The sequence below is a fragment of the Amblyomma americanum genome, chromosome 2 (genome assembly GCF_052857255.1).
Source record: "Amblyomma americanum isolate KBUSLIRL-KWMA chromosome 2, ASM5285725v1, whole genome shotgun sequence".
Classification (NCBI taxonomy): Eukaryota; Metazoa; Arthropoda; class Arachnida; order Ixodida; family Ixodidae; genus Amblyomma; species Amblyomma americanum.
Genome location: NC_135498.1, coordinates 83,034,321 through 83,058,880, shown reverse-complemented (window position 1 = coordinate 83,058,880; position 24,560 = coordinate 83,034,321).

Below are 24,560 nucleotides of genomic sequence, written 5' to 3'. Positions count from 1 at the left end.
TTAAAGTAGTTTATACTCGGATACAACAAATGAACATAGTGGGTTTTCTCTGTCAAAGGACCCCCGCCCAGCCAATGGCGTCGGACGATTTTCATGTCCCTGTTAGGCTGACATTGCAGTGAGCGGCGCCACGATCGAGATAGGGGCGTATCCCCTACCATAGAAGCAAGCAATTATCCTCCTTAATCTACCACTCCCTGCATTGGACTGACTTGCGCTGGCAGAGAACTGAATGATTAGGCGAAGCGTAGAAACAAGCGTTCTCGGCGGACGTCGACAAGAATGCCCGCCGCATTGGGCTGAGCTCAATTTAAAGCTGACAGTGAGCTTTCGAGATGTCGCATGCAAATTTACCAGAACATCCTCGAACAACACACAATCGGCTCCACATGGATGGGATCAGTCGAGATAAATCTGGTCACGTCATACATCACAACCAAAGCGATAAAGCCGGGTGTCAGCAGCTTTGAAGAATAAACAGAGAGTACTAAGATCGGCGGCAGTATCAAAGGCTTTCATCATAGCTGTTCTGAGCTTGAGAAATGACAGAGGGAGCATTGCTTATTATGGTCCTGTAACGACGAAGTGTCAACGTGGTAGCGGCAGTGCTATCGCTGAGCGCGCGCTGCTGCCTGGGTCTAGACCAACCGCCGACACCAAGAAGAACCACATTTTTTCAAGTGGTGGAGGTTGCCCTTGATCCCGTCCTGGAGATGCGCAGCGGCACTGTAACATCAGAAATACCATCAGAATCAGAATTTCCTCACCGAGTTAGTGAACGACATGCTCGAGCGCCGGATTATAAAGCGTTCGCACAGCCCTTGGTCATCCCCGATCCTGCTGGTTCCAAAGAAAGATGGCTCCATACGATTCTGTGTGTATTATTGCCACCTGAACACAATAACTAGGAAAGGCGTCTATCATCTTCCACGCATCGATGAGGCCCTCGATTGCCTGCAAGGTGCGGAATTCTTTTCGTCCCTGGATCTGCGTTCTGAATATTGGCAATTCCCCATGGCCGAATGCGACTGTGAAAAAACTGCTTTCTTCACGCCCGACGGATTATACGAATTTAGCGTCATGCCAGTTGGTCTTTGCAATGCCCCCGCAACATTCGAACGCATGATGGATAACGTCTTGCGTGGCTTGCCCTGGAAGACGTGTCTTTGATACCTCGAAGACATCGTCGTTTTCTCGGCCGACTTCTCCACACATCTGACCCGCCTGCGCCAAGTGTTGACCTGCTTCACCGCCGCCGACTTGCAATTAAATGTGAAAAAATGCCACTTCGGAGCTTGCCAACTGATCATATTCGGCCATGTCTTATCCAAAGCGGGAATCCTTCCGGATCCGGCTAATCTCCGCGTGGTTGCCGACTTTTCAAAGCCGTCAACTCTCAAAGAAGTGCGGAGTTTCATTGGCCTCTGTTTCTTCTTTCGGCGCTTCATCTGGAATTTCGTTACCATCATTTCGCCTTTGACGTGGCTTCAAGCCCAGAGATCTCTGTCGTCATGGTCCTCGCAGTGCGATGAAGCTTTTGTTTTCTTACTTCGAATCCTTACTTCACACCCACCCTTCGCCATTACGACACTAATGCCCCGACAGAGATATACACGGATGCTAGCGGCGTGGGCATTGGTGCTGTGCTCGCCCAGCGAATACCTGGATTTCAAGAGTACGTTGTCGCCTACGCGAGCCGCACGCTATCCAAGGCCGAGATCAATTACTCCGTCACAGAAAAATAATGCTTGGCCATTCTGTGGGCGATGACCAAATTTCTACCATAACTCTACGGTCACCCTTTCGACGTAGTCACCGAGGATCACGGTTTGTGCTCGCTGTCGTCGTCGAAGGATCCATCGTGTCGCCTTGGCCGTTTGGCTTTGCGCCTTCAGGATTACGACATTCGAGTCGCCTACCGCTCTGGACGCCAGCACTGTGACCCTGACACCCTCTCCCGGTATCTGCTGCCTTCCGGCGCTGCAACCATCTCCAGTATTGACTCCGTGCTGTCCTCATTGCGCCCACTAAACATGCTTGCGGAACAGCGTAAGGACTCCTGGATTACATCTCTCGTACACAATCTGTCTGGGCGCCCTACGACGGCAGCCTCTCGCTCCCTTCGGCGACAAGCCCGCCACTTCACTCTGCATGACGGTCTCCTCTATCGTCGTAATTACATGCCCGACGGTCGAAAATGGCTCCTCGTCATTCCTCGCATCTGCGCCTCTTTCCATGCAGACCCTCAGACTGCTCATGCTGGTGTTTTGAAAACCAACACTCGACCTCGGCACCGGTACTACTGGCGTGAAATGTAAAGCTTTTTCCGCAAGTACATTCACTTATGCCTTGAATGCCAACGCCGCAAGTCCCCACCACAGCGCCTTTCTGGCCCGTCGCAGCCATTACCTTGCCCTGCCCGTCCCTTTCGACTTTAAAGGCCCCTGCCCTCTTCGCCTTATTGTAACCATTGGGTTATAGTCTCCATAGATCATCTCACGCGGTATGCTGAAACGGCGGCTCTTCCGGCGGCTACAGCGCGGGACGTGGCTTTCTTCATTCTCCGTCAGCTCATTCTCCGCCAGGGCGCCCCTGGTGAGCTTCTGAGCGACCGCGGCCGTGTGTTTTTATCGGCAGTTGTCCAGGCGCTCCTTGCAGAATGCCGCATCGTTCAGAGAACCTCCACTGCGTACCATCCTCATACCAACGCCCTCACCAAACGGTTTAACCGGAAACTCGGTGACATGCTCACCATGTATATCAGTCCCGACCATTCCAACTGGGACCTCGTCCTTCCGTTCGTCACCTACGCATATAATACCGCCGTCCAGTCCACCACCGGATATTCTCCGTTCTTTCTTCTTTACAGCCGCGAACCTACAAGTATGCTTGGCACCATTTTGCCCTACCATTGTGATGCATCCGTCTGCGCAACTGCTTCTGAAATTAACAAGTATGCCGAGGAATGCCGCCAGCTCGCCCGTTCCCTCACGTCCGATGAACAGAATCGACAAAAAGAGCGCCGAGATTCTAGGGGTTAAGCCCACTTACCCCTTCCCACCGGCTCACTTGTTTGGCGCTGGATCCCTGCTGCGTCTCCATTCGTGTCGTCCAAATTCCTAGCCACATATCACGGATCTTATCGTGTTCTGTCCCAACCTTCCCCTATGAACTTTGTCGTCGAACCATTCACACCCTCCTCTGACCTTCGCCGTCGTGGCCGTGAAACGGTGCATATCAGTCGTCTCAAGCCTTACCAAGAAACCTTGATCTGCACTACGCCTTGAGTCGCTGGATGGCTCATTTCATCCCTGGGGGCAATTGTAACGACGAAGATGTGTCAACGCGGCAGCGGCAGTGCTAACGCTGAGCGGGCGTTGCTGGCTGTCTCTAGAACAACCGCCGACGCCCAGAAGAACCCCGTTTAGTGCCTGGTTCTTTTAGGGCCATTAAAACCCTTTTCAGTCCAAGCATTTTTTTCTCTTCGTTTTGGAAAATTTCCGAAGGAGGTCAAGTAAATTCTATTTCGAACTTTCGTTTGTAACATATCGGCATGTAGCTCACCTGCTGCTATGCACTGTCAGCAGCTTAAAATTGTCACCCGAACCAGTCATAATTGTGTCGTGTGGTTTCGATCGCACTTGAGCTTTTTCCACACAGGTGGATATCAGGGTTACAAGCAGCACCGCGGATGTCTTCGCATAACATGGCCTGCAATTAGAGGTTCTTCGCCTTTAACCCCCTCTCATCTCAGTTGCGCCAGAGTGTGACGTAATGAATGTCAGTGCTAGGCGGGCATATTTGTATTTTATTTATTTCTCATTTCCTGCAGAAACTCAATACCTCTGCTCACACTACACACAAACACGATTAGTGTCTGTTACACGTAAACTGCATGCTTACTATAACGTGTCGCGTCATTTAAAATAAACGTTATAATCAGTGAAGTAGTTTGCCAGCACATAGAGCTAATTAACGCATTAATGTTCGCAGAACACATCAAGATATGTAGTATAAAAAGAAATACATGCGTAGAAATTTTTCGTTAAAGATTGGGAAGAAAAAATAGATGTGAATTGAGTCTCAGGAAAACAATTTTATTTTTTACTGTCGTAATGTCAGAAAAAATATTCCAAGATCCAAACAAATCAGTACAGTGCACAGTAGGGACAACTTAAAAAAATTATGTCGAATGATAGAAATAATATACGAATAAACTCATTTATTTCAGAGCAAAGAACAAAGCACAATAAAAGCAGCACAATTCAAACAAATAAAGCGCGAAATAGTAAAGAAAAAATATTCGATGAGGTAAATATTTCTGAAGATCAGATCTAGAACGGAGTTTGTGGACCGCTTTTTTTCAGCAGAATGATTTTTTTCTGGTCATAGTGCCAGCTAATTGCAGCTTGCTGCAGGATCAGGCAGCAGAACAGAAGGGAGTCGTGGCATGGTTTTTGTCGATTCTCGGGCAGCCGTCTGTATTTTCATTGGAGCCTGCTGAAGCCCCTGATGGTTGCCGGGTTAAGCTACCCCAACCCCCACAACCCCGCGCTCTCCACACCCATTCACCCGACGCTGGTGTGCACCCCTTTGGTTAGTCACTGTCAAGGGCCCATTGAATTATAGCTGGGGACAACTTCGGAAAGCAGCTGTCTTTCCTTTCAAGAGACTCCCTTCCAGGCAGTGGTGTGGGACGATTCTCTCACCCTGCTAGTGTGACAGAACAGGGAGTGGTGATAAAAAGGGAAAATCCCTTCCCTCTATGGTGGGGCATAGACTCCTCTCTCTATTGTGGCCCCTCCCTCTGCATTCTCACGCTATCAAGGTCATTAGGATCCGCCAACGCCGTTCTATTGAGGAGGTCATTCGATGGGGAAAAGCAGCTGTGTCTTGAGCTGTATCCTATTTAGACCGTTTACAAAGGGCAGTTCGCTTTGTCCACGACAGGTGGCGCCACTAGGATGCACGCCACTTCCAGCTTTTGGAGCCGTCAGTAGAAGCATCAGCCCGCAGTGCGAAACGCAGCTGCTTAAGCCTGTGTACGGACGTCAAGTCACAAACAATCCGGCCGTCATACGTTTGTCATGCGTATTGTTGAATTAATATCCCGAGCTAATGTCACTGCGATGTTGTGCCGGGAAATGGACGCGCTTATTACATAAAGGACACTTCGCGACACGATTGCCGTCGTTTTTTGAGGAGCTGCCTCGCGAGTTCATGCTGCTTCACGGAGAACAGAACATTAATTGTGTTGTTCTACGAAAAAAAATAAACATCTCGCAAACGCTACGCGCCAGTTTATTTCAGCGCCGGCAGTAGCTGCGGGAATGCCAGCCAGAATGAGCGCACACCCATGCCTGCATCCTCACCTTCGACTAAGACTGATCCAATACATCGATCCAATAATCGGTGCTTTTTTAGACCTTTGCAATAAGTGTATCCTGGGCGTCAGCACAGTGCTCATCAAGCTGCCATGCGTACTTGGCGCCAGCACGGTGGAATCGGCAACTGAGTTTTGCAAAAGTCCTCAGAGGAGGCGCTTCGAAAATTCTCTCGCCCGATGAAAGGTTCTACAGAAGTACGCTAATTCACGGGACAGCGGTGAAATTTATCATTACCGGACTTCGTATATTTCAGCTTATTCAGGTTGGCTACTTCTGCGAGTGCTGAGCCGTGAGGAGTTTTTCGTTTTTCTTAGCAAGAGAGCACGGTCTAATGTCGGCGAGCTTCTGAACGGCACTGGAAAAACATCCATATTCTTCCTTTAGAAGGCGGAATGTTAACGGAGGATAAAGTAATTATCTGGGTAACCGGCCGGCGATGACACGCACGCGCGCGTTTGGTTTATGGCGCGTGCACAGTGCTGAGCAGTGAACGTTCTTAATAGGTGTGAACATATTTTCCTTTCGGTAAATATATCCACCTTCGGTAAATATATCAGCGTCCCGCTTTGAACCTGCAGTTCGACAACAAGTTCTGCGATCCACACATGGCAATTGACGGGGAATTGAATGAATGAATGAATGAATGAATAAATGAATATAAGCGCGCAGGCAGCTGACCGCGGTTTGTTGACACATTCGAACAATGCAGGTTGTCTGAAGGAGACGAGTAAATGAGCTCGTTGAACCAAACATTTTCCTGTGCCAACATATTCTACACGCACTCACAAGAAGTTTTTGTGCAGTCCGAAAGCTCGTTATCCACAGCGAGAGCCGCAGAAGCGTCTTGCAGCCGGGCGCTAGCACGTCGGTCCGCCGTCGAAACGCGAAGGCCGGCGAGACCAGAATGGTGATGTGACCAAATATGGCGGCGCCCATGCTCCCGCGCTGTAAAGCGTCTATAGTGGACTTGGAATTTATCACACCAGTGATTGCAGGTGCTTTCACATATCTTTACGTTCGCTTATCGACTGCTTCCTCCTTCGCTCTCTGTCAGAAACTACAGTGGCACAAGTGGCTAATGCGATTGTGCGTATCAGTCTCTTCGAAGGCCAAGTGCGAAATGCATATTCTGCAACGCATGATGTAGACGCACCACCGACGAAAGTTGCTCTTTAAATATCTGCACCACTAAAAAAGCTAAACATTGTTCAAAGCTGCCCAGAGTCGAGCTACTCCAGTGATTCTGGGAGAAAATTGCTTTGAATTCGAGAATAAAAACAAATCACCGAAAACATCCTTCCAACGCATTGCTAATAATAGGTCGAAAATTCGCGGGTTTCGGAAACACCCTCTTCTTCGACGTCTGCTTTCTCGCTCGCGTAGGTTCTCTCTTGTTTGGCTGTAAGAGCAGTGCTTTTGCAAGCCAGACATAATGTTGATATTGCTTGCTCTCTGTGCTTGACGCACGTGAAACCGCGTACGCATTACGTTCAACAGGAATTTGAGAACTTACACTTTTACTTTTGCAATATAGGCAAAGTTGCAAAAAATTAAGGAACACATGAAGCCAGCTGATACGGGGGACAAGGTGCCGCACATCGGAGCAGATCAAGGTCATTAAACGGTGAAAATCACGCTGATATGAAAGAAAGTTTCAATGGAATTAAGGAAGAATATTTTTACAGTGCCCTGGATTTTATTTCCGGTTACACGAAATTAGCACACAAATAAATAGAAATAAGTAAGTAAATTGTGAAGAGGAAGGAGTTTGGCAGCTGGAGCGGCCGACCACACACGCGCCGCAAGACCTCAGCGCCGACTGTTTGGCGCCCGGACCTGTCCTTGCCTGCTCTACGCGATTTTCACACAAGATTTGATTGATTGATTGTAAAACATTATATTCGACGGATAGAGCTTACTCTTCTACGAATAAAACCTGTTTGAAGGTAAACAAGTAAGCAAACAAAGCATTTTACCCTGACATCAGGAGAGCTTATGTAGATTTGAGCAGAAAGTTGAGCGAGTATGTTAAAATAAAAGAAGATAACTTTAGCCGCTGAGCGCTCGCCCTATCTTCATCTCTACATTTTCTCCTCCCACTTGTTCCGTAGCTTTCAATTCACGAAAAGTGAATTTTTATTTTTCGGTAAAGACATTACTTGTCAGCAACTACCTATAAGCTTTTAATGCGCCGCAGACTACTGAAATATTAAAACACGTATGTACCAAACAGGAACAGCTAATACCTAAAATCCATCTCTGTTGATTTGTTGCTAAAATTTTTGTCTCCACCGGTGCCAAACACGTGTAAACATAAATTATTGTCCCAGGACATGCCCTTAGGATGCCGCACATAGGGGAATTAGTTCATGCAGTGAGCAAGAGTTGGCGAAGTGCCAGAAGGTCGGGACCGAGATTTTTTGCTGCTCAAGGCATCGCGCTCATTTTAGTGGAAGAAGACCGTGTTTTGACAACGAACTGCTCGGTTGTTCATATCTTTCAGAATATAATGAGTCTGTACTTGTTGGTTGTTCATACTTAGAAATAAACATAGCGCACAAAAGAAACGCTGAACTCTAATATTTGCAGTTGGTCACAGAAAATACAGAACATTTATTGTATAACTTTCTCCCAAATCATTAGATCCCCTCATCTCTTTCGCCGTCCTAGAGTGTAGCAAACCCGATTCTTTTTCGGGTTAATCTCCCTGCCTTCCCTTCTGCTCCTCCTGCAGCCTCTATTTATTCTAGGAAATAGTTCAGCAATAAAGGGGCATAGAAAAGATTCGAACTTGAAAAGAAATAGGAGAGCAGGAAAGAAGACGCGACGAACCAGATGACACGGACCAGTGATAACTTTCAACTGCAGAAAACTGAAGCGTCAACTTTCAGCCCTTCACTTGAAAGGTTGACAGCTCAGCTTCGTCCGGTTTGCGCACCTGGCTTGTTTACCCCCTTTCATTCGCCAAGGGCCCCTTTCTCAGTACTTTGCCCTCACACCCCACAATCACCTGCAGTCCATTTTGCCTCGCCCTTCATAAGGAAGATAAAACCTTTTTTTCCAGATTTTCGTGATTCATGCCCTGATTTAGTTCGTGGGGGAGAATAGCTCTAGGAAAGGTATTTTCTGCCCCCTCATTCCTGCATTCTGACACTCCTTTATTTCCTGCAGCTTATCATATCTTCTCATATCTCATTTCCTAGTAGCGCTGGTGGCTCCGCCTTTCAAGGTGACAAACCTGAGCACCAGAAATGGTACATACAAACAACATAGACTACTCCCACCATAACATGGCTTGTCTGTGCGTTTTCGCCTGTTGCTGAAAGGGATAAAACTATTTTAGGCTCAAAATTCTCTTGATTTGAGATCCCTGCGTAAACGTTTCATTTACGTACTGTGCCTAAATTAAGACCCAAGTGAGGTCACTCAACGGTTTAGGGAAACAGTTATAATAGTGTGCTGAGCGTGGGAGATAGCTTCCGCAAGTTTCTGGTCACTTGGAGCAAACACTGTATCATGTAGAGTACACTTTGCGATTTGTTGTAGGAAGCATTACCATTTAAAGTGCTAGAGATGTGGAATAAGTAACAATCAGCGAACATCGCTGTTTTCTACCTCGAATCTTGCATTAAGAGAAAATAGTGCCTTTTTGCAGAGATAGCTACATTACGGTAGCATTTCGAGCCTTCAGCGTGGCGGCGCCGTGGTGGTGGTGGCGCGGCCACCCTGCGGCTGCGCCGCCACGCTGCCACGTGGTGCGGAGCAGCTGCTGTCCGCGGCGTGGCTGATCACGTGACTCGTCACGTGGGCAAGCTCCACTCGGCCAGCTGTAGCTATCGCGTCACTTCAGGTTTAACCAAAGCTAAACCACCGCCAATTTTTTTTCTCTCCGGAATCACGCCAGCGCAACCGCAGCGAAAAAATTGTGGGCCGTGGGCTACAGGGTCGGCTACAGGGTGGGCTACAGGGTCGGCTTGAGACAAGTTATCGGGTCGAAATCCGGTTACTACATTCATGTAAACGCGCGCCGAGTCGGGTCGGGAGTCGACGGGTGGCGTCAGTCAGCTCCGCCGCAACATGCAGGTTGACTCAACTCGACCCAGCCCCGATGAGCTTGTAAACACGGTCGAGTCGAAAATTCGGATTAGTGTGAAAGGAGAGGATAAATGCAAACGTGTTTTTCGCGTGATCCATCGCGCCTCATAAATAGCGATGGCTAATGAGTTCGACAGATTTTCAACACGTAGATGTTAGCCTCCTTTCACTGAGGCACGTGTCAATTACGATTTCAAGCTATACTCGCGCACTACTACCTATGGCTGTTTCGAAGCCGACATCGAGGGGAGAAAGCACCTTCTTATTCCTTTTCCTGCTGAGCCTGTGCTGCACTGCAACTGCGACGTCATGAGAACTGGACGAAGCTAACTGAGGCATTCGTCTCTGCCTAAGAACTAGATTTATGGTTTATGCTGGCAATCCTCATTTTATGATATGGTTTAATTTAGGGCGTTTAACGTCCCATAGAGGCTGAGGCTATGCGGGAGGACATAGTGAGGGGCTCTGGAAATTCTGACCACCTAGGGTTCTTCAACGTGCACTGACATTGCACAGTTCACGGGCTTCTTGCATTTCGCCTTCATCCAAATACGATCGCCGCGGCCGGGTTCGATACGAGCGTATTTTGGGGGGAGCAGTGGAGCGTCACAACCACTGAGCCCCAGCAGCGGCCTGGTTCCAATCTGGAGAAAACACAATGAGTCGCGTTGGCATTGAAACATCGGTTCCCTAAAGAATCTTTGGTCGATTGTCACTCTTTTTTCTCAAATTCTCCTCCCGACCAAAAAGATCTCTTCTAAAATTCTTGCGTTATCAGTGCAGGTGCTCTCGAGTGTACGCGGGCAAGCGTGGGTGCACCCTCTCTGCAGAAAAAGCTCGCGGGTTTCCATGCCCCCTAGTCCAGAATGCACATCTCCCCGGTGGAAACAACGTGATATCAAAAAGGCCTCGCCTGGCTGGCAAAATCATTCATATTATTTCGCTTCTGAATCGGTTTCGCCTTTGCCATGAGCTCCCCAATCGTCTTCTTCCAAATACTGGGTATGTCCCACACCTAGTCGCACCTCCTGCACCACGCTGCCAAAAAATTGCATATTTCAATCAGAAAAAGCGCACTGAAGGGGTTCTATGTAAACATAGAGCGATAATAAAGACATAGCTAATCAGGGCGCATAATGATAATTTCCCGGAAACCCTAACAGGTATGGAAGTTTCGCTTGCCAACCCGTGAGGTCATGACAATTGGTCGATGACGTTAGTTGGATGGCCTCTTTCGAGCTGTTTTTCTGTACAAAAAGAGAACAAATGGGTGGCGCGGTCAGCGCCCACTTTCTTTTTGATAAATTGCAATTTTCATTGTTTGTTAAATGTAAACCACTGATAGACACTTTGTTCAAAACAAAAGCAAATAGCTTTTCCAAACCGCACTTATCTCCCTTTCACACATCTTTGATTTGTTTCGGTGCGAAATAATAAGCAGTGAAGGAAACGTGAAATTAGCTTCTCTGCTGCAATTAAGTTGAATACTGTCAGGAAGTGGTGACAATACCATGAAAACAAAGATGACCAGACTAACGTGGAATTGAATTTTGTTATTGAGCTGAGTAGCGCCCTTAAATAAACTGAAGAATTCGGCGACAGCAATACCAACAAACGTACTCGGAGATCATCGGAGATAAGGCGCTAAAAGCAACTACCACAACCCAGAATAATGTGATATTCAAAATGATATACTCGCACTCCGACGGTTTTGAACAGGAACGAAAAGTACAACAGTTTCGCGGCATTACTTCTAACTCAATGAAGCATCGGCATTTGCTTTAACGAAAAGCGTGGTAAACAAAAGCAAAGCCAATGCAAAATAAACGCTGGTATGGCAAAGAATGAGAACGCAGTAAGCTTTTTACTGAATTCAAGATGTCGAGTCGGCGTCAACACTCATAGACCGTCACGGGGTTTGTATTCTGTGAGGTGACGGTGGAATACGCGGGATACGCACCGGCCTCAAGCAGAAAATTAAGCATATGACGAATTAAGCATATGAAGTGCCGAAGGGGAGGTGTGCCCAAGGTGTGTCAAAAGGGGACTCACACTTATCTGTTCTGGCTAACCAATGCCAGCACTGCTCAAAACCCCAGCCGGTATACCCCACACTTTCGGAGAAAACTGGAAAGCGTACTCCGCCTTGCGGCAGCTAGAATGGTGTGTTACTGGAAAAAGGTCAATTCTCTGACCCCGCCCCTTCTTTGCTTAATGGTTTGAGAGGAGTTAATTCTTTTGTGCTTCTCGGCTCTACGTTTTCTGTTCGGAAGAACCAATACTTTCGTGTCGCGGTGGAATTCGCACACCTGCAGGTGGAGTAGATGTTACCATCTCTTTTTAGTACTCAAGTGCTGCATTCTATGGACCGAAAGAGCTCAATTCTAGGTTGCCTTGTAGCTGGTAAGCCCTATTAAAGGGGCTCTAGCTGAAGCACCTTGCGAGGAGAGCACACCATCTCTCTCAATCACTTCAACGTGTTGTGAAAACCTGTGCCAAATTATACACTTCTGCACGCAGCACAGCACCCACATTCACGCGAGAAAGTTGGCGAGCCCTCCCCGGACACTTTTTCATCCTCGCACATTCCTCCGTCGCTGGCTCGAGAGGTGACTATTGGTTAGAATATTTCAGATGTCAAGCGACCAAGGCCGTGGCCGATAAGCTGCGTAGCTCCAGCGGCTCAGGAAGATCCCTTCCCAAAGGTGGGGTTGGTGGATGAGCGCCGACCTTCCGGCGTGCAAAAAGTGATTAGACGAGAGTGAAAGGCGCGGAGACGCTGATATTCAAATTTCGAGCTTCTACAAGCGCGTTAAAAAAATTCTTACGGGTACAGGCTACTTCTCATTCCACTTTATTTTTGCTGTTACTTTTCTGATTTTAGCCGGGAATGAGACTCCGATTGGGGCAGTACTCGTGAAGCGGCGAGCTTTGTCATCCCAGGCATACCGCAAGTTTATTAAAGATTTTAAGAGCCCCTTTAGCCTCGGTCAAACATATTCTTATGAAAGCTTAATTAAGACACATTACCTCTTTTCGCTCATCCAAATTAATCAATGTAACTGTCATGTGCACTTCTCGTTGTGAATGTCGGCTTTGGCGTTTGTTAATGTCTAGTTCGGTATTTTTACCGAAAAAATACGTGTGTTTTTTCATTCACTTTCACTGCCGCCTAATATACGCAGTGTTCGCTTCCCACAGACTTGACACAACATGAAACGTTTTTCTTTTTTAGATCGCTGCTGGCCACGGATGTCTAATGTGCAACAATTCCAAGGCTGATAGCATGAGCGGTCACGAGAGGTCTTCGTTTATGAGGGCTTCCTGGACTATATTTTCAACATTGCAGGAGTACGTTCAGCTGTGCAAGAAGTTCTAGGCTCTATTTGTCCAGTGTACTGGCCGGGCGACATTATTTGTATTTACGTTTCTCGCTCTGAATATTGTGCCTCAGTGTCGTGTGCACTCCCCTCTGTTGATGTCGTATTTTGTGTATGTGCAGTTTGGCATATTTACGAAAGCAATAAATGTGTTTGTTGCACTCCCCTCGATTGTTTCTCACTCCCATCTGAAAGACGCAGCGTTCGCGTCCCACAGACTCTGTCCAGCCGTGACTGCACACCACTTGAAACGTTTTCTTAAGGTATGTGTTGGCCATGGATGTCCTAAACGACAAACATTGCTCTGCTGGAAAATTGAGCGCCTTTTACAAGAGGCCTTCTTTTAAGAGAGTCGAACTGAATTTTTATGCATTTAACTTTTCGTACTACCAGCGGGGGCTCTAACTGGATCGGAATAGCTGCCACTGCCGTAAGGGCTACCAATCCATCAATGATCTTTTTCAAAAGTACGCGGTTCGGAGACCAGTTGCAGCTACAATCGCAAAATGAATGAGGCTGACCAATAGAGAATCTTATTTTTTAGCTCAAGCTTTTCATATTTGTGTCTCAGCATACCGATCCATTGAGTGGGCGATTTTTAAGAGCGCATAATTCGCGCAGCACGGCTCCAGCCTTGACCGATTTCGTCCCTCTCGCCGATGATTGGTCCCTTTGGACTGACTAGCATGAAATCTAAGGGAGTGGCAGTTGAATGTTGAAAAACTAGCGTTTAGTAGGATTAACCGCGTGGTCCGGGAAATTGATCACAGTGAGAGAGACACTTACGGCAGTCGAAACGTTGGGAAGAGTAGCCTGGTTGCCAGACCTGGAGCACACATATTCGCGGCCCTTCGATAAATCCCGCTGGGAAGAAGCCGTTTGACATTTCTCGCTTAGGTGGTTTGCAAGCCGGTACGTGGTGTGATTCAACCATAACCATGCACGCCACCTATGTGCACAAATTTCGAGTACAATCGAAACCGTGCGACATAAGTTTGGTTGGTGTGGTTAACAAGCTTAAGCTGCTTAAGTTGATAAGCGCCCGTGGTATAGCAGCACGTGCGTTTATACTGATATCATCATCATCATCATCATCATCATCATCATCATCATCATCGTCAGCCTGACTGCGACCACTTCGGGGCAAAGGCCACTTCCATGTCTTTCCAATTAACCTGGTCCTTTGCCAGCTGCGGTCATTGCATCCCCGAAAACTTCTTAATCTTCGTCCTCCTTTCTCGAGCCACTTGCTACACTTACCTTCTCTTAGAATCCACTCACTTACCCTTAAGGACCAGCCGCTATATCGCCTTCGCATTGCATGCCCTATCCAAGCCCATTTCTTCCTCTTGATTTCGAGTAGAAAGTCATTGACACGCATATGTTCCCTCGCTCACTCTGTCCGCTTCCAGCCTCTTAACGCAACGCCTATCGTTTTTCTTTCCATTCATGTATACCGACATGTTTCAAGACAATACTCCAAACAGAAATTGTTTGACTCCTTAAGACCTTTCCAAAACGAAGACAAAAATATGCTTCGACCACAACTATGCGTCCTCCTATTGCCATTTCTGTAGCTCAACACAGCTATGATGAAAGGCTTTGCTACTAACACCCCATTGATTAGGTATTAGATGCCATTAAGCAAAGCATCTTTCGAGCATGAATTACAAGTATGTGGCAATAACATATTTTCCACGTAGTTGAGGGGAAGAGAGAGAGTCGTCACCACATGTTTACAGGGTGTGTGTAGTGATGCGAGAGAAGACGTTAAGTGGGACAGGGTTTCACAACCAGAACCTTAGAACAAGACGCGGTCCAGCATTCACCGCTGTCGGATATATTTATTTCTAGGACAGATTAATCCAGACACCGATAAATAAAATGTGGTGAGCTAACATTTTGGCGATGTCGATACAGGAGATGAAAAGTTGAAAGAAGGAGGTTGTGACATAATTTTTGTGTATCAATATCCTCGAAAAAAACTCAAGAACTCGAAGGCAAAAGTTCCTCAAAATATGTGGGTGCCATAACTACACCGGCATCTGAAATCGAGGGAAGCTTTAAACCTACGTTTATTTACCCCGGTCAGCAATACTAGAAAAAAGAAAAGAAAACAGGTTAAGACGACAATAACTTGCTTGGTCTCCCATTTCTGGCACCGAGAAAAGCGAAGGAAGAAGGTTCAGATGGATACTGCACTTTGATTAGGGAGAGGCAAGAAGGGGGCTGGCTTCTGGGAAGTTACAGAAGACTGAAAGTAGAATTCAAAGACCGGAAATGACTGGCTTGAAGCTGTTCAGCTGCTAGTGGCTTAATCCAGACAGCTATCAACAAAAGGTGGCGATAGCGCGTTTGTATGAACCGAGGAGGGGAAAGAAGAGCTTATGGAAGGAGTTTGCGGGGCTAGGGGTGGACTTCCGGGAGAGAGCATTTTGGCGAGTGAGAGGGGGTTGCGCACCACTGCGCGCTAACCAGACGACGCTCAGCTGTCACATCAGTCAGACGTATTTCCGAGGTCATATTCCTGCTGCCCAGCCGTGGTCACGAAGCCCATCGTGGATGCTAGCCAGCCTCGCCCCGTGGATGTCTCCAGGACACGGAGACGCCGGCGCGTTCGATTCACGCTCCCCAACGGGCACATCGTCTGCCCGCGCAGAGTTGAGATAGCCCTGCGTGAACCCCATCTACGCCTATGTGGAGCAGCCGTGGAAGGAAAGCATACAGTTGAAGAAGGCGACAACGCTCTGTTTGAACCGAAAGATATACAGAAGGTTGTCATCAGAGGTGGTGAGTTTTTTCGTTTATTTTCATGCAGCGCTTTTTCTTGCCCAATGATGTATGTAAGGATACAGTGGAAACTTGGAGTACTGACCGAGAGTTTCCCCCGTGTTTTTCTCGCAGGTATTCCGCTGAGACGTTTCAAGAGGTTCCACTACATCGACGTGCCAAGCCTTCTCTCCGACTCCGCAAGCCACACGGCGTTGGTATCCGGGGATTCCAGCTCAGGTGGAGATCTCCGGTCGCCCTCTGACCACGACGCCCCGAGCACGGACAGCGGCGCCGAACCGTGTCCTGATGGCTTCATGGATGATCTGCTAAACGCTATGGAAGGTGAATTTTGACCGCTGACGAGTCCCCACTGAGTTCACCTGACGCCTTCCTAGAGGAAAATTTCAACATTGCGGAATGCGACGGCTGTGTGAAACCGTGCAAATCAAGGACCTTGTCCACAGAGTTAGTTTTGAGACCGCCAAGAGGACTTGCGTTCTCTTTCTCGTGTGTGTAAATATAGCAAAAACCTTTGCACAACTTTTTTATTTTCGTGCGAACTTATGAATGTCCTGGTCGTGTACACTTCTTGTTGCGGATGTCGCATTTTCAGTTTTCGTGTGTACAATGGGGCATGTGTACCGGAGTAATATGTGCGTTCTGAGATTTTCCGGCGTTTACCTGACGGCCGTCTGCCATGTAAAGCGTTCGCGTCCCACAAATTCATAAATTGTATTACCTATTTCCGTTCTTCTAAATCAATGAATGTCCTAGTCGTGTATAATTGTCGTTGTGGAATGTCGGCTTCGGGGTTTCTGAATGTTTAGTTGGGTTTGATTGTCGATTCTGTCTCACGTCCGTCTGATATACGCAGTGTTCGCGTCCAACAGATTCTGTTCAGCCCAGTCTGGACCGACATAAAACGTTTGTTGTACATTGTCGTGCACGGATGTCTTAAACTGCAACCGATGATTTTAATGGCTTCTAGAGACCTTCGTTTAATAGAGATTTGAGGACGAAATTTTAATCACTGCTGCAGTTCGTTGACATCTACAAGAAGTTCTGGGAGGTGTACAGGCAGGGCGGCATTATTCGTATTTACATTTTTACACCCAACCAAATATCTGTCATAGCCGTGTACAGTTATCTCTGTGGATGTCGGTTCTTGTGTATCTGCATTTCGGCATGTTTACCGCAGTAATAAATGTGTTTTGCGATTTCCCCAATTTTGTCTCACGTCCGTTTGACAGACGCAGCGGTCGCGCACTATATTTTAAGTCCAGCCTTGACTGGACCCCACTCGGCGCGTTTTGTTATGATAAGCGCTGGCCATTGATATCCTAAAAAGCGGAAATTTCACTGCTGGCAAATTCAGCATTGTTTACGAGAGGCCTTCCTTTAACTGAGCCTCCCTTTAACTGAGCCTTCCTTTAACTAAACGGCAGCTGTAATTTGAACGTTCTAGTTTTTCAGTTATTGCCATAACGAATACCAATTAGTTCTCAAGCATTGTTGTCGGAGATCACTTGCAGGCATAATCGTAAAATGAATGGGTCTGAGCCCTAAGAATTTGTTCTTTTTCTCTCCCCATTTTTTTTAGTAGGATGGATTCCCTGGCTTAATTACGCGTGTAGTGGTGGTTTACATGTACACTGATATTCTCCGAACAACAAAGTCTCACTGACATTGCGGAGTAGCTGGAGTCGTATTAGTTCTGGTGTTGTGACCTTACTGCAGACATGCACAAATGCAGCCATATTAGTACTTAAAAAACTGTTTGAGGGGGGCAACCGTTCTTAGCCATAAAATTTATTCTTCATTAGAACAACGTAGACAGTTCGCGGGAAAGCTTTCATAAATCTCCGCTTAATATACATGCCGTCACTAAATTGCGAGCGGGTAAATGAACAGCTAGTAAGTGTAGTCACGTGGTGTGTCAGCTAATTACTAGGAAATGCAAGCCCCCACCCCAAACTATCGGATCCACTAAAGCTGAGCATTCGTCGATGCTGACCTTCTTATTCGCAGTACAATTTGGCTGTTCCTAAAATGTCGAACGCCCGCAAAGCGTAGCTCTGAGATTCGCGTGAAATTTAGAATGAGTACAGAAGAACTCTAAGACACCGGCACCGACAGTCCTTTGTGACACGTAGTAAGTGTCAGGCAAGTCTTTTGTTCGAAGTCGTAGCTGCTTTGCTTCTGCGGTCATTCACGCACGAAAACGTTTCTATCGGTGCTCGTTCCCGCTTAAATCACTCTGAATCGTTTACCACCGCTGATACTTCAAAGAAAAATGCTATGTCTCATATGCTGTTGCCAGTCAGGATGGCGCGAACTGTTTAATGTTGTTACTACGTGTCTGTCGCCCCCGTGAATATGACAGCGGTCTCCACCTATGTGAAAGAAAATGTACTACTATTTAGCAGTTCTACTATTTAGCTGAACTTTTATGGATTCAAATTTCGTACTCTCTGTGGGAGCTGTAATTTGAGCGGTCTAGTTTTTCAGTTATTGCCATAGCGAATTCCAGTTAGCTTTCAAGTACTGTTGTCGGAGATCGCTTGCAGGCATAATCATAAAATGCATGAGGCTGAGCCCTAGATTTTGTTTTTTTCTCTCCCCATATTTTTTTTAGTAGGAGAGGTGCCCTGGCTTATTTTCACGTGGAGTTGTGGTTTACATGTACAATGATATTCTTCGAACAACAATGTCTTATTGACATTGCGGAGTAGCTGGAGTAATATTAGTTCCCGTGTTGTGATCTTACTGCGGACATGCAAAAATGCAGCTTTATTAGTAGTTAACAAAACTCATTGATGAGGGAAATCGTTCTTAGCCATAAAATTTATTTTTTAAAAACCACCTAGACAGTTCGCGGGAGAATAATCATGAATCTCCGCTTGATATACATGCAGTCACCAAATTGGGATCGGGTAAATTAACAGCTACTAAGTGTAGTCACGTGATGTATCAGCGTCTTAATAGCAAATGCAAGTCCCTCCCCAGCATCGGCTCCAGTAATGCTGTTTATCCTTCGATGCTGATGTTTGGTGTTCTTCACATGTGCTACGCTCGCTGGTTGTGGTTGTAGGATTCACAGTCAATTTCGAAGGATTAGAGAACACTGAGACATCGGCAGAGACAAGGATTTGTGGCACGTGGTCAGTTTCAGGCAAGCCTTTTGTTCGAAGTCGTAGCTGCTTTGCTTCTGCGGTCATTCACGCACGAAAACGTTCCTATCGGTGCTCATTCACGTTTTAATCACTCTGAATTGTTTACCACCGCTGATACTATAAAGAAAAATGCTGTGTGTCTTAAGCTGTTACCAATCAGGATGGCGCAAACTGTACAATTTTGCTCCTACGCGTCTGCCGCCCCTGTGAATGTGACAGCGGTCTCCATCTATGTGAAAGAAAATGTACTACTATTTAGCAGTTGTATTTCTGCATCAGGTGTTTCTTGGTGTCTTGTTTATATATATTTTTGTTTATGGTTTTTAAGTGTTTAACGTCCCAAAGTGACTGACATCGCATTGCAAACGAGCCTCTAGCATTTTTCTTCCATCGATATACGAGCGCCGCAGCCGGGATCAAATTCATTCATTATGAAAAAACCTGGCGCTATCAAACGACGACACAGAGGGGACACAGCGCTGTGTCCCCTCTGTGTCGTCGTTTGATAGCGCCAGGCTTTTTCATAATGAACGTGTACCAACTAGCTCAACTTTCTGCCCTGTTGCATCAAATTCATTGTCGTTTGTTCTTGGACTGGCGAACACCTGTTCCAGAGAGCCTGGCACAACGTTTTATTTTTGAGCAACTAGTTCGTATCCTTTTTTTTGTTTTACCCTCTGAATTCCCTCTTAAACCAGCCTGATTAACTTCATCCTACGTAAACCTCGCTGAATCCAAAGCAATCGGCCAGAATCCACGCGTAATTCACAAAAATAAACCTTCATTAAATTTAATCCTACGTATTTACTCGGACCGCCGCCGGCTTTTCTCGTAATACGATTAGTAAGGCTTTCGTCCTAAATATACACGACATCTTTTTCTAAGCGACCAGCCTCAAAATGGGAATAGCGGTCAGGTTATCTATATTCCGCTTGTCCCCTTTGGGGCCCTGAGCTGTAATCTTGAAAGAATGATTCACTAGTAGCAATTAGGTTAGTGACAGCCACAAGAGGACACTAATCAAGAAAAAAATTGTGTAGAAAAAAGATGGATGGCGGTTTAGCAATGATAAGCGCGAAATATTTTGCGAAAGCATGGTTTTTTGCAAGTGGACACTACCGCCACAAACCTGAAAGCGCGATTGACGTGCCCACTTACCCAAGGAGCCAGTTATGCTCCTTTCCTCATAATAAACGGAGTGTAAACCTTCCGCTGATCTTGAGCAAAGGAAAGGCGCATAGCTGCCTGAAATTTTAGATGATGGTAGCGAAATGCTTTGTTCAATTTTGAGGGTTTGTCACCCACATCGTTTGGAAGTCATCAAAAACGTAAAATCCCGACAATGCGGACACTACCCATCGAATTGAGGAACAAAGTGTTTAACAATTGGGGGACACATTTGGGTGTCGGTCTACAACCTTCCCAGAAATTTTTTCGTCAGCCTTGCTTGCCCCCTTCCGGGAGCCGGGAGCAAGCGGTGACCTTCGCAGTGGTCGTTAAGGATTTCGCGGAACCGAAGGAGCGGTTGCCTAACATGCTCTGAGCCAGAACAGCTGAATTGAGATACCCGGTGGGTAGGCTCTCGCGCAGTCGCCTCAGCGGCCTCATTACCTGTCGCACTCTGGCGGGCAGGAGAAAAAATTGTTTTTTGAAACATTGACCAGCCAGTAGCCCAGATGATGCGTTTGGGGCTGGGGTCGGCGTCAGCGGCTGCTTGCTTTAAGAGGTGGTAGGTCAGGGGTAATACCTCGCCATCCAGATAATTCATACAGGCGTGACGCGAATATGCGACCAGCACCTTTTAATTTGGGGTTTCAGAGGCGCCCGTGCGCTGTGCGATGTCAGTGCACGTTAAGGATCCCCGGTTGGCCGAAATTATTCCGGAGCCTTCCACTACGGCACCTCTTTCTTCATCTTTTCAGTCCCTCCTTCATTTCTTTCCTTACGGCACGATTCGGGTGCGCATTGAGATATGTCAGACAATTCCTGACACATTTCCTTTCCTCAATAACCAATTTCAATTATATTTAGTGGCTAGCGCAATGGCTGCCACCTCTGCGTGTGCAGAATTGAGAGCCGCTTAAAGAAGAGTCATTCAACCTATATTATCTGGTGAATTACGGCAGCCATGTAATATCACTGGGTGACGGCCCTGCTTTGTCAATGCAGGATGCCTCTTGTTTGTCCCCGTACTGCCGTTCAAGCTCGCGAGCGCGGGCTTGTCTTCAGCCTTCATGATATTCAACCTCCATATTCCTCGGTGGACAGCACAGCCTACTCGGATACCGCCAGTCGATGCGAGAAATAAACAGGACGGAAACGATACCCAATAAGCTTTGCAAGTTCCCCAAAGGAGCGCCAATACCAAGGAACATGGACCCCAACCTACATCGAGAAAGAAGAAAAGCGAGGGCCGAATTCATCGAGAAACAAACGCTCTTCGCGACACGACCGTGTTTCCAGACGTGTCCTCGAAAGAAGAAGACACCAAAATTGCGTTGACCACGGCAGTCAATTCCTCTCTACCAGCGCGTCTGTGCGATACTTCATGGTAACAGAGGCCGAGGAAGTAGTCGTTGCTGTAGCGGTGTCGAAGGGCTATGGAACCGGGCGGTCGCTAAATACTGACGGACTCTCACGCAGCCTACCGAAGTTTCATGAATGGCACGATAGGTCTTCACGCGCTCCATATACTCCTCGCAGTGAGCGACATAATTAAAAAAAGCGAAGAAGAAAACGACAAGACCACACACAAAAATATATCGGTACCGGGACACACAGCGGTGGCAGGGAACCAAGAGGCCGACAGGATAGCTCGAATTGTCAGAATTGAGTCTCAAGAAAACCATTCAATTCCATTCATTTCTGCCATAGTGCCAGAAAAAAATCGAATAGAAAGATCCAAAGAAACCAATACAGTGCACAGTACAGACTAGTTTAAAAATTTATGTCAAAGAACAGAAGTAAAATAAGTAAAAATAAACCCAATTGTTTCAGCGCTAAAAATAAAAGTAAAAGCAGCCCAAGTCAAACAAATAAAGCGAAAATTAGAAAGAAAAACATTCGATTAGGTAAATGTTTCTACAGATCTAAAACGGCGTTAGTGGACAGCTTTTTTTCAGCAGCGCAGGTATTTCACGGCTATAGTGCCAGCAAAATGTAATTTAATGCAGGATCAGCCAGCAGAACACAACAGAAGCCTGGCATGGTTGTTCGACGCTCCGGCAGCCGTTCTAAATTTTCATTGTAGCCCACTGTAGCCTATGATGGCTTCCAGATTAAGGCCCCCACCCCGCGCCCCCCACCACCCACCCTCTCTACCCTTGTGCGCGCCCGTTAGTTTAGTGACAGTCAAGGGCCCACAGAACTATAGCCGGCTGTCACAAAATTGAGTGCATCTTCGAAGAAAACGGCGCCGAGCGTAAGCATTCCCACCAGCGCGCTTTAAAAAAAGAAAAAAGAAAACAGCGGGCAAGGAACCCTATAGAGTGCGTAACTTTGCGTGTGCTGCTGCCCTTTCCACGCAGCTCGCAGGCGCGGCGCCAAAGTAAACAAAGCCACGCGCGGTGTTGAGTTCTCTAGACTGTCTGAGTAGTTTCTGTTGATTGACGAAGGAAAGGGGGGAAACCTTGTCCGCGCTAAAGTGATACTCTCTCCACTTCGCTCTTGCGCCGATGAGTTCGCGTGGCGAAAATGACCCAGATTTTTGTCGAAGGCGGTTTCCGCGCTCGACCGATGGGGTCGCCAGCTTGACACGAGAGGGAGAAGGAGCTTGTGCAGCTGATACTGCGTGTATGTGCGCGCCTGCCTTGGCGCGCAGAACAAACAGACGCGGACTGCATCTATAAGTGAGGGGCTTCAACCGTTGTCTGCTAGCCCGAGCCGCCGTTTAAGCTTCTGAGAAGCGCGCCCGCTCGATTCCCGCGAGAACACCACTCGCCCAGCCATGGACCAACGATGCAATTGTGTGCCAGTCTGCGGATCGGCCCCGTCGCGCTCCTCAGGTCGTCGGACTGTCGCAATGCCCGGTGAACAAATTGTGTTTTGTTTAATTGTCTCTCTCTGCGTTAGTGCACTTTAGGTGCAAAGATTTCGTTGTATTGTAATCTATCTCAGTTGTTACTTTGCATGAGTTGCATGGCATTTGTAAATCACTTTGTATCTTCTCGTACGAGTGATAGTGAAATCCTCTGTATCGTCTCTTAGCTGTATAAACTTTGTTTTGTTGTGTGAACCTTTGGCTCCGACCCATCCTCTGATTTACGTCCAGCGAAGGCTGGGCGCCAAACGACCAACCCCATTCTCACTTGTTAGCTGGAGCGGCTGACACGACACGCGCCGCGAGACGTCGGCGCCAACTGTCTTGGGCCCAGACCAGACCTTGGCTGCTCTACCCGGCCTTCGCAGAAGATTTAATTTATTGATTGTGAAACATCTTTTTCCGCGGAAAGAGCTTGGTCTTCTACGAATAAAGCCTGTTTCTAAATAAACAAATAAGCAAACAAAGCATTTTACCCTGACATCAGGAGAGCTTATGTAGAATAGAGCAGAAATTTGAACGAGTTGGTTGAAATAAAAAGAAAAAAGAGCACTTTAGCCGCTGATCGCACGGCCTATCTTCATCTCTACATTTTCTCCTCCCTCTTGTGCCGTAGCTTTTAACTCATGAAAAGTGAATTTTTATTTTGCGGTAACGACATGTTAACAACTAGCTATAAGCTTTTAAAGAGCCGCAGACAACTGGAATATTTTATCACGTGTGTACCAAGTAGGAACAGCTAGAACCTAAAATTTATCTCTGTCAATTTGTTGCTGAAATTTTTGCCTCCACCGATGCCAAACACGTGTAAACATAAATTGTTGCCCCAAGACGTGCCCTCAGGATGCTGCACATAGGCGAGTTAGTTTATACAGTAAGCGGAAATCGGCGAAGCGCCGGCATGCACAGCAGCACGCCAGACCCTGATTTTTTTGCTGCTCAAGGGATCACGCTTCTTTGAGTGGAAGAAGGCCCTGTTTACAGAAAGAGCCGGTTGGTTCTTCAGGTGCTTCAGAATTGAATCAGTCTGTACACGTTGGGTGTTTATATTAAAAAAGAAACAGCGCACAAAAGAAGCGCCGAACTGCAATATTTTGCAGTGGCTGACAGCAAATACAATATATTTAGTGTATAATTTCCTCCTAAATAATTAGATCCCCTCATCTCTTTCCCCTCGTGCAGTGTAGCAAACCGGATTCTTCTTTTGGCTAACCTTCCTGCCTTTCCTTATCCTCCTCTTCTAGCCTCTTTTAATTGTCGGTAATAAATGCCAAGTAAAGGGGCAGAGAAAAGATTAGGACATAAAAAGAAAGCTGGCGCAGAAAAGAAAACAGGACGAACGAGAGGACACAGACAAGCGCTTACTTTGAACTGAAGAAAACTGAAGCATAAACTTTATGCCCTTCAGTTGAAAGGTAGCGCTTGTGACAGCTCAGCTTCGTCCGGTTTGCGCACCCGGGTTGTTGACCCCCTCTCGTTCGCTAAGGGCCCTTTCTCAATACTCTACACTCTCACCCCACAACCACCTGCAGTCCATTTTCCTTCGCCTTTGATCAGGCAGACAAAACCTTTACCACCAGATTTTCGTGATTCATGCCCTGATTAAGTACGTGGGGAAGAATAGCTCCAGGGCAGGTATTTCCTGCACCATCATTCCTGCATTCTGGCACTTCTTTATTCCCTGTAGCTTATATCTTCTCATATCGCATTTCCT